We start from the raw sequence: 10,636 nt of genomic DNA, 5'->3' as shown, positions 1-10,636 counted from the left end.
CATCTCTGCCCCTCCTACCACTCTTGATGCAGTTTCTTCTTTAACTCCGTAGTTCTAGGACTTCCATTCAGCTCAATTTCTGATGCTTTCCCATTGAGTGTGACATGAGCTGTGTGTTTGTCATATGTGGCTTTTGTTATGTGGAGATATGGTCCCTCTATTCCTACTTCACTGAGTGTTTTTATCATAAACAGGTGTTGGATTTTGTCAAGTGTTTCTCTGTATCTATTGATATGATCATATGATTTTATCCTTCATTTCATTTTTGTGGTGTATCACATTAACTAATTTTAGGGTATTGTACCAACCTTGTATACTAGGAATAAATCCCACTTGATCATGGTATGTGATATTTTTAAAAAAATAATTTATTTATTTATTTTATTTTTAGAGAGAGGGGAAAGGAGGAAGAGAGGGAGAGAAACATCACTGTGTGGTTGCCTCTCACTCGCGCCCCAACTGGGGACCTGATGTGCAACCTAGTCATGTGCCCTGACTGGGAATTGAACCAGCGACACTTGGCTCACAGGCCGATGCTCAGTCCACTGAGCCACAGCAGCCAGGGCTGTATATGATATTTTTAATGTGTTTCTGAATATGGTTTACTGATATTTTGTTAAGAATTTTTGCATCTATGTTCATCAGGGATATTGGTGCATCAAGGCTATTTTTAAAGGAGACATTGCTTATGAGTACAGGTGTTTTACCTCCTTGGTTAAATTTATTCTTAGGTATTTCACTTCATTTTGTTTCATTTCATTTCATGTCATTTCACTTTATTTTAATCCTCACCCCAAGGATATGTTTATTGATGTTTAGAGAGAGAGGAAAGGAGGGAGGAAGAGAGAGAGAGAGAGAGAGAGAGAGAGAGAGAGAGAGAGAGAAACATTGATCTGTTGTCTCTCCTACTTGCCCTGACCTGGGATTGAACCCACAACCTAGGTGTGTGCCCTGACCCGGGATTGAATCCACAACCTTTTGGTGTACTGATGACACTCCAACCAACTGAGCCAACTGGCCAGGGTGGTATTTTTTTAAAAATACAATTGTAATGGGCTTGTTTTCTTAGTTTTCCTTTCTGATAGTTCATTTTTGGTGTATAAAAATGCAATCAGGCGGAGACGCCCACCGGGCACGGGAGGGAGCCACAATGCCGATCAATAAATCAGAGAAGCCAGAAAGCTGTGATAATGTGAAGGTGGTTGTCAGGTGCCGATCCCTTAATGAGAGAGAAAAATCCATGTGCTACAGACAGGCTGTCAGTGTGGATGAGATGAGAGGAACTATCACTGTCCATAAGACTGATTCTTCCAATGAACCTCCAAAGACATTTACTTTTGATACAGTTTTTGGACCAGAGAGTAAACAACTTGATGTTTATAACTTAACTGCAAGACCTATTATTGATTCTGTTCTTGAAAGTTACAATAGGACTATTTTTGCATATGGACAAACTGGAACAGGAAAAACTTTTACCATGGAAGGTGTTCGAGCTGTTCCTGAACTTAGAGGAATCATTCCAAATTCATTTGCTCACATATTTGGTCATATTGCAAAAGCAGAGGGTGATACAAGATTTTTGGTTCGAGTGTCTTATTTGAAAATATATAATGAAGAAGTTCGTGACCTCTTGGGCAAGGATCAGACACAGAGATTAGAGGTTAAAGAAAGACCTGATGTGGGAGTTTTTATCAAAGACTTATCAGCTTATGTAGTAAATAATGCTGATGATATGGATAGAATTATGACATTAGGCCACAAAAATCGTTCTGTTAGTGCAACTAATATGAATGAGCATAGCTCCTGCTCCCACGCCATCTTTACAATTACTATAGAATGCAGTGAAAAAGGTGTTGATGGTAACATGCATGTCAGGATGGGGAAGCTCCATCTGGTAGATCTTGCTGGTTCAGAAAGACAAGCAAAAACTGGAGCTACTGGACAGCGCCTCAATCTTTCGCTTTCTACCCTTGGTAATGTGATATCTGTCTTGGTTGATGGAGAAAGCACTCATGTGCCTTATTGTAACTCTAAACTGACTCCTCTTCTGCAGGATTCCTTAGGAGGAAATTCAAAGACCATGATGTATGCAAATATCGGGCCAGCAGATTACAACTATGATGAAACTATCAGCACGTTACGGTATGCTAACCGTGCTAAGAACATTAAAAATACATCTAGAATTAATGAAGATCCAAAGGATGCTTTGCTTCATCAGTTTCAGAAAGAAATAGAAGAACTGAAAAAAAAAGCTTGAGGAAGGGGAAGAAATATCAGGCTCTGATATAAGTGAGTCAGAAGAAGATGATGATGAAGAGGGTGACATTGGAGAAGATGGAGAGAAAAGGAAAAAAAGAAGGGGTAAAAAGAAAGTTTCCTCAGATAAGATGGTTGAAATGCAAGCAAAGATTGATGAAGAGAGAAAAGCACTTGAAATTAAACTTGACATGGAAGAAGAAGAAAGAAATAAGGCTAGAGCTGAATTAGAGAAACGAGAAAAAGATCTTCTTAAGGCCCAACAAGAGCATCAGTCTTTGCTGGAGAAATTATCTGCACTGGAGAAGAAGGTAATTGTAGGTGGTGTTGATTTGTTGGCAAAAGCTGAGGAACAAGAGAAGCTTCTTGAGGAATCTAATATGGAACTTGAAGAAAGGAGGAAAAGAGCAGAGCAACTTCGCAGAGAACTGGAGGAGAAGGAGCAAGAACGCTTGGATATCAAAGAAAAATATACCAGTTTGCAAGAGGAAGCACAGGGCAAGACTAAGAAATTGAAGAAAGTTTGGACTATGGTGATGGCTGCGAAGTCAGAGGTGGCTGATCTCCAACAGGAACACCAGAGGGAAATAGAAGGCTTACTGGAGAACATTCGACAACTTAGCCGGGAGCTCCTACTTCAGATGCTTATTATTGATAACTTTATACCTCAGGATTATCAGGAAATGATTGAAAACTTTGTCCATTGGAATGAAGACATAGGAGAATGGCAGCTAAAATGTGTTGCCTACACAGGAAATAACATGAGGAAGCAGACTCCAGTTCCTGATAAAAAAGAGAAAGATCCATCTGAGGTGGACCTTTCACACGTGTATCTTGCCTACACGGAAGAGAGCCTGCGGCAGTCCTTGATGAAACTGGAGAGACCACGGACTTCCAAGGGGAAAGCAAGGCCAAAGACAGGGAGAAGAAAGCGTTCTGCAAAGCCTGAAACTGTAATTGACTCTTTACTTCAGTAAATGTTATGGACTTAAAGTCTCAATAAAAGTTAGTGATATCCTCATGCTTGGACAAAATATTTCATTAAAACTGAAGACTTGTGTAATTTCAAATAATGGAAGCTGTAAATCATGGAGTAAGACTAGAACTAGTAATTTGTCTAATAACTTTTAGTCTATACATGAGTTAATATATTGAAATTGCACAATTGGTAATTGTTCAAATAGTCATATTACTCTTCAATTTATACAATGCAGGGAAGTTGGGGGAGCAGCTCCTACTATAGAGTTGCAGTTTAAATGTATTCATAGATCTGCTGGTAATTTACTCAACTACTGTATATTTACATAACTGGATATTCAAAATAGAAAAATGTTTGTCCTGTTTTGCACACAGACAGCAGCAGTTCTAATGGTCCTGTGTTGTGCTGTTACATATGAATGTATGGGCTACTTAGCTAAGAAATGGTTCAATCCTAGCATTCACCCGATCTGTTTGAATATGTTCTAATTTTTCTACTGTCATTTACTGCATTCTAAGTACTAGATGATCTGTAGAACATTTATAATTTGACAGTCAATCTTTAGTAGTATACATGTTTGAAAAACAAAAATTGAAAATATGTTTCAGCTAGATCTTTCTTGAACTTTTTTGCCGTTTTGAGTTTGAGTCAAATACACCTTTTTTTTTTTTTGTCTGATTTCATATTCTCTTGAAAATTGAATTTGTACCTAATTAAAAAGGAGTCACAGTTGCAGAAAATTAAGAAGCTAAATACTGGTCACTGAACTTTGCCTATATGTGTGTATTTTTAAAATTTTGTTTTGAAGTGTGATTAATGGATGCTTTCCTTTGAATTCTAAATTTTGATGAAAATTGCTGTGTATCTCCCAATTAAGAAAGTCTCCATTTTCCAGAAAACACAACCAAAGCAAGAAAAATAGCTTTTAATTCTTTGCCTTTAAATTACTTTGTTTTTTTTCTAAAAGAAAATATTCTTCCATTGATAAATCCAGTTAGACCACCTTCCTCTAAAAATAAAAATAATTTTATAGTAAAACCAGTTGTAATAGATAGAATTGTGATTTTCTTGTTGGCTGCTTACAAAATTTTTATTATTTTTTTAATGTTCTGCTACACCTATACCAATTAATATATCTTTTGTGAATTTTAAAATAAATTAGTACTAAGTTAACATTATTTTAAGAAGTTGGGTGAAATACTGGTTTATCTTTGCAAAGCTGTATATAGAGTTGGAGTGCATGAAGGTGGTGTACTTGTGAGGTGGTAGTAAAAACGTGTTCATAAATTTAAAGTACATGCTGAAGGTGTGTACTGAATGTCCTGTGTAGGGTGCATATTCGGTAGTTGATACTAATTGCATTTAACTGGCAGCATTTTCTTTGTAATGTGTAAGATAGAAGTTTATAACTTTACTCTTTGAGGCACTGTTTACGTACTGTGAAGATTTGAGGTGACTTTGTGTCTTGTAAGAGCTTTGTGTGAGCAGAATGTCTTGGCAACAGTAGATGCGCCTTTAACTCTGTTAGTAATTACTCTAGAGAAATCTTCTTTTTAAAAGTTCATGTTCCTGGCCATTAACCATCCAGTTAATAAGAAAGGAATAACTTATACATTAAGCTCTAAAACACTACAGAAAACTTAAGTCAGTATGTTAGATTTTTTTCTATTCCACTCCACTGCAGTAACAGAGAAACCTATAAAAAGTCAAAGCATGGAGAAATTTTAAGCACAGGCTTCCTTAGCAGGTTTTTTTAAAGCATTTACATTAGAATTGATAGAATTTATTATAGATATTGAGGCAGGCCTAAATAATCGCATGAAAACATGGGACACTGTACAGCTATTCATTTAGCTTCAATCATAGAGTTCTGTGGTTTCTTCACATTTACTGTGTCTTTGTGCACAAATTAAATATTTTGTAACCTCAGTGTAAATTTCACATAATATAGATGAGCAAACCTGCTCATTATATGAAATAATCAGATTTAAAGTGTCTCATTCAAATAGGTCTTTTAATGGTAACTTTCTTTTCCTTTTAATTTAAAAAATATTATTTTCTTATTAAAAGGAGGCTTTGTACAGTGTTATTTGTGGTATATTCTTTAATATACTTTGTAATTATATATACTAATAGTTAGGATACCCCATTTTTGTTTAGATTCTCATCAAGCAGAAGAGTAATCAGGGGGAAGGTCTGCATCTCTTTCTGTGTTTGTCCTGCAAGTAGAATCCACTTGATAAGCTGTGTCATCTACTTTTCTAGGAAAAGGAGACCTTTATTTGCAGCAAGAAATTTAAGGTCACTTTGGGATGTGATGTGCCACTTTATCTGTAACTTTAAAAAAATTATGTTTATGTTTTTTGGGTTGTTTCCGTGTTTTGTTCCTTTTCAGTCTTTTAAAAATGTCTTTCCTCTTAAATCTTAGGGCTGAGAATTAAGGAATGGGTAGAATGTACATTCAAGTACACTAGTGGCTGCCTGATTTCTTAATGAATACATTTATTTTCCTTTTTATTATCCTTGATTTAAAATACTAGAAGAAAACATAGATCTTCCTAGTGCCTTTGAACTTATACAGTAGTCTGAATAGTTTAAATCATTAACTTCAGTAGCATCACCACAATACTGTATACTGGCCAAAATTACAAATTATACAATGACTTTGTTGCATTAATTTCAAAAGCCACACTTCCATTGTATTTTATGTATAAATTGTATTTGTTCAAGTTGTACATATTGGTATTGTATATACGTGCAGCATGGTTAAATAAGAAATAAAAATGTTTACCTAAAAAAAATGCAATCAAGTTCTGAATATTTATTTTTGCATCCTGATACTTTACTGAAATTTTTAATCAGTTTTAGTAGTTTTTGTGTGTGTTATCTTTAGGGTTCTCCATGTACTATATGCACATGCACCTGCAAATAATGACAGTTTTACTTCTTCCTTTTCAATTTGTATACCTTTTATATTTTCTTGTCTGATTGCTGTGTCTATGTTGCATAAGAGTGGTGAAAGTGGACATCCCTGTTGTATTCCTAATTTTAAGGGAAACACTTCATTTTTTCCCATTGAGTATGATAGCTGCGAGTTTGTTATATATAGTCTTTATTATGTTGAAGTATGTTCCTTCCAGTCCCACTTTGCTGAGAGTTTGTTTTTTTTTTTTAAATCATAAATGGGTGCTGGATTTTGTCAAAAAATTTTCCTGCATCTATTAATATGATCATATGATTTTTATCCTTCATGTTATTTATGCTGAATTTGGTTTGCTAATATTTTGTTTAGAATTTTTGCATCTATCTTCATCAGGGATACTGTCCTATAATTTTCTTACTTTGTATTGTGGAGAGGGTAATTTTAAAAGCTTTTTCTACTTCTGATTTTCTGTGAGGAATAATAACATCAGGTACCATATATATGTCAAGCCTTAAGCTGGACAGTATAAATATGTATAATGTACATGTAAATATATACCTACATACACACATACTTTTAAAAACTATCAATCTCATAGCCCTGCAAAATAGGATTGATTTTCTCTATTTTACAGAGCATAGGTTGAAACTTAGAGGGAGGAACTGACCAGCTTGCGGTCACATAGCATAGGAGAAGGAAATGGTGTATGAGTATGTGATCACCCATTTGAGTGGGTGACAGTGGAGGGGACCATTGATGGACCTCATTCAGTCTGCACCATCTAGCCATTTGTACCATGTGTTTGTCTGCTGCTGGCCCCAGAGTGGCCCTTGAGCTCTAGTCTTCAGACCCCAGAGACACTGGTGATATTCTACTACCTTTTAGACATCCAAGGGTTTTCTGGCTCCATTGTGAATAGGTACTCAGACAGCAAGTGACTAAGTAGGGGCCAGAAAAGAAAGAACTGAGTTAAGGGTAGAAACTAGATGCGATGTTCTCTTCTTCTTTTCCTCTCTGAAGTCTCCTTATCTTTGAAGGTACAGACCAAGCTTCACTTCCTCTGGAAGCCTTCTCATTATTTTTTAAAAGATTTTATTTATTTTAGAGAGAGAGAGGAAGGGAGAGAGAAAGAGGAGAGAAGCATTAATGTGTAGTTGCAACTGGGGACCTGGCCTGCAACTCAGGTGTGTGCCCTGACTGGGAATCAAACTGGTGACCCTTTGGTTTGGAGGCCGGTGCTCAATCCACTGAGCCACACCAGCCAGGGCAGCACTCTGATCCTTAAACTTTATGTTCTGGAATATTTGGTGCTATTTGTTAAAGGGCTCTTATGTTTGTGAAGCAGTACAACCAGCATGGGAAGAAGACAGGAAGGAAACCTCCCTCCTACTCACTACATTTTCTTCTTAGTATTGCTAGCTTACCTTCTTGGGAAATACTTATTGAGCAACTAGTTGCAGAATAAGGGGCTCTATTGTAGAAGCCCTGGGTAGAGTGGCAATAAGCCAGGCATAATGTGTATTTACCTTTATTTTTGGTTAGCACTTCCTGTCCTGTCCTTGGTAATCCACTGCCTTATGAGGCAGAACCCACCTGCCACCATGGAAGCTGAAAAAGCCACCTACACCTTGCTTGGACACATGACTAGAGTCCACCAATTGGATTAATTTATCCTAGACTTGTAATCAGGAGTTAATGCTTAAGGAAGCAGAACTGCATGGAATTCATTCTGGTAATGGGTTAATGCAGCCGTCATAGCTATATCTCGTTTTCAGAGGCAGTGGAAGGGTCAGGTGTGTAAGAATTGCAGACTGTGGCATCCAATTTCTAGTGGTATCATGAGCAGTGTCTCCTCTGGGAAAATTCTGAGTAGCATTCCGGGCTTCATTCCTGGCTATGTTGTCTCTGTACCTAGTTTTCCAGCTCTCTCAGACTCTGTAAGCTATTTAGTACCTATTTAACAAATTCCTTTCTACTTATATCTGCCAGAGCTTATTTATATTTGCAGCTAAGACACATTGGGGGTTTTATCCTGGCTCTGTCATTGACTTGGTTTGTCCTCCAAAGTAAATCATGCACTCTCTCTCAGCCTCACTTTTATCCTCTGTTAATATCAGCATTGTCACTCTACCCAACTTACGTAAAAGATAAAGGGGATTGTGAGTGTTATGGTAGCAGTCATTTGCTACTATGAAGAAACAGCTACATGATGATCACTTTCAGAGCTCACCACTGTCTTGTCATTTTGTATCATGGGTTCTAGGAAACTCTAGCTTTTTGCATGCATTGCAATACCTTTATCCTGTATAGGTCTTCTGGTACAATTACTACTGGGTATTTATTCCTTTGACCTGGTTTTTAGTGTTTATTATAGTCATACTATTTATTCAAATGTAGTGATGTGATTGATCATCTATCCTGCAATCATTTCACCCCCTAACCCAGTATGTAGCAGCCATGTAGTCTTTATGGGGCTGACCCAACCCTAACATGCAAGAATTGGCCCAGATCTGGTTTAAGCCAGGTAGCACAACCCTCTATCCCAGGATAAAATGATTGGTTCTAAAGTGGGTATGTACCCAAGTAAGAGTGAAGCTCAGGACTTTTGTTTAGTGACTGTTGCTGCTGGCAGTCACCCAGTGATTAGGGGAGCCAAGTTTAGGATAGAGTGATTCTGGAAGGCAGAGTGGAGAAATAGAAAGAAGCTGGATGTCATCTGGTTCAGCATTCATCTGAATCCCACCCTGTTTTTGAAATTTTTTTCAGTTGCATGAGCCAATGAATTCCCTTTATTAAGGCAGGTTGAGTTGGATTTTCTATAGCCTGCAATCGAAATCATCCTAACAAAGAGATCTATGAAATCTCAAGATGTTTGGAGAAATAGGTGAGATTAATTAATGAATAAATATAGACACCTTAAATTAATATAGGCTCCCCTCCAAAGCCTACCTCTTTTCCTATGTTTCCCTATCTTAGGAAATGGTTCTATCATTCACCCAGTTGCCCAAGTTAGAAATAAACATGGAGGTTATGCTAGATTCCTTTCTCTCATCTGCAGTTAAATGAGTTGTCATAATTTTTCCCTTCTACATCTTTATTACCTCTGCAATCTGCAAGAATCTCTCTAACTCATTGCCACTGCTCTAGCCCAGCATTTCTATGTGCCTCAGAAGCTATATGCCAGTGTCTGTATATCTCAGTGTTTGTGTGTCCCAGTATCTGTAGGTTAAAAGTGTTTGTTACTAGTGTCTGTGTTTTTCAGTGTCTGTATGTCCCAGTTTCTGAAGACCCCAGTGTTTTGTGTGTTCCATTATCTGTATACAACATTTGTGTTAGTATCTGTGTGTCTCTGTTTGTTTGTCCTAGTGGTTGTATCAGTGTGTGTACACCGTTTCCCAGTGTCTGAGTATCTTAGTGACTGTATCCCCCAGTGTCTCTGTACCTCCAAGTGTCATGTGTCTCAGGGGCTTTGTCTCAGTGTCGACACACCCAAGTGCCTGTGTATCTCAATGTTTATGTATCTCAGCGTCTTTGAACCTCAATCTCTACAGGTCTCAATTTCTGTCTCTACCCCAACTGTACACCAGTGTCTGTGTCGAAATGACTGTGAGTCATAGTGTCTGTATATTTCCCAGTATCTGCATTATAGATCACAATCTCTGTACTCTAATGCCTGGGTGTCCTATTATCTGTTTATTTCCTAATGACTGTATATTCCAGTGTCTGTGGGTTTTGGTGTCAGTGTACATCTCAATATCTGTGTTCCTCAGTTTCTTTATGTCCCAGCATTTGTGTACCCTAGTGACCATTTGCATGTTGCATATATCTCTTAGTTTCAGTGTTTCTGTGTACCTCAATATCTGTAGCCCAGTGTCTCTATATTTCAGTGTTTGCTTGTTCCACTATTAGTGAGTCACAGTGTCTTTGTGCCTCAGTGTTTTTGTATACCCTTGTGTCTGTGTGCCTCAGTGTCTGTATCCTATTGTTTGTGTTTTCCAGTGTCAGCATGTTACTATATGTTTTTGAGTTTCAGGTTTTGTGTGCTTCAGTCTCTGTACCCCAGCTTCCTTCTGTCCCAGTGGTGTGTATCCCAGTGTGTGTGTGTGTGTGTGCATGTGTGTGTGTTTTCCCCAAGGTTCTATGTCCCTCTGTCTGTGTACATCAGTGTCTGTGTGTATCAGTACCTGTATAGCAATATCTGGTCCCATTGTCTCTGTGTACCAGCATCCCTATATGTTTTTATGTCTATTCTAATGTCCATGTGTTGAGTGTTTTTATGTGTCAGTATCTTTGTGTGTGTTAGTGGTTGCCTGTTTCCAAATGGCTGTGTATCTTAATATCTGTTCCAGCAAGTTTTTGGTTGTGTTTCAGTGTCTGCATATTTCAGTTTCCCAAGGCTCCTGTGTCCCAGTGTTCATGTTCTGGTGTCTATGGTTTCCATTGTTTATTGTAATCCAGTATCTGCATGTCCTTGATCC

At 37.6% G+C, this 10,636-nt stretch overlaps 1 pseudogene; it reads left to right on the top strand.

Moving 5' to 3' along the window:
* The first annotated feature begins 1,120 nt into the window (after positions 1-1,120).
* Positions 1,121-3,495, top strand: LOC149991357 (kinesin-like protein KIF3A pseudogene; annotated as a pseudogene).
* The last annotated feature ends 7,141 nt before the right edge of the window (positions 3,496-10,636 follow it).

The sequence above is a fragment of the Furipterus horrens genome, unplaced genomic scaffold (assembly GCF_987537825.1).
Source record: "Furipterus horrens unplaced genomic scaffold, mFurHor1.1.pri manual_scaffold_17, whole genome shotgun sequence".
In the NCBI taxonomy this organism is placed as follows: domain Eukaryota; kingdom Metazoa; phylum Chordata; class Mammalia; order Chiroptera; family Furipteridae; genus Furipterus; species Furipterus horrens.
Note: the sequence above shows the minus strand (reverse complement) of the source record. Positions and strands in the feature narration are given on the sequence as shown.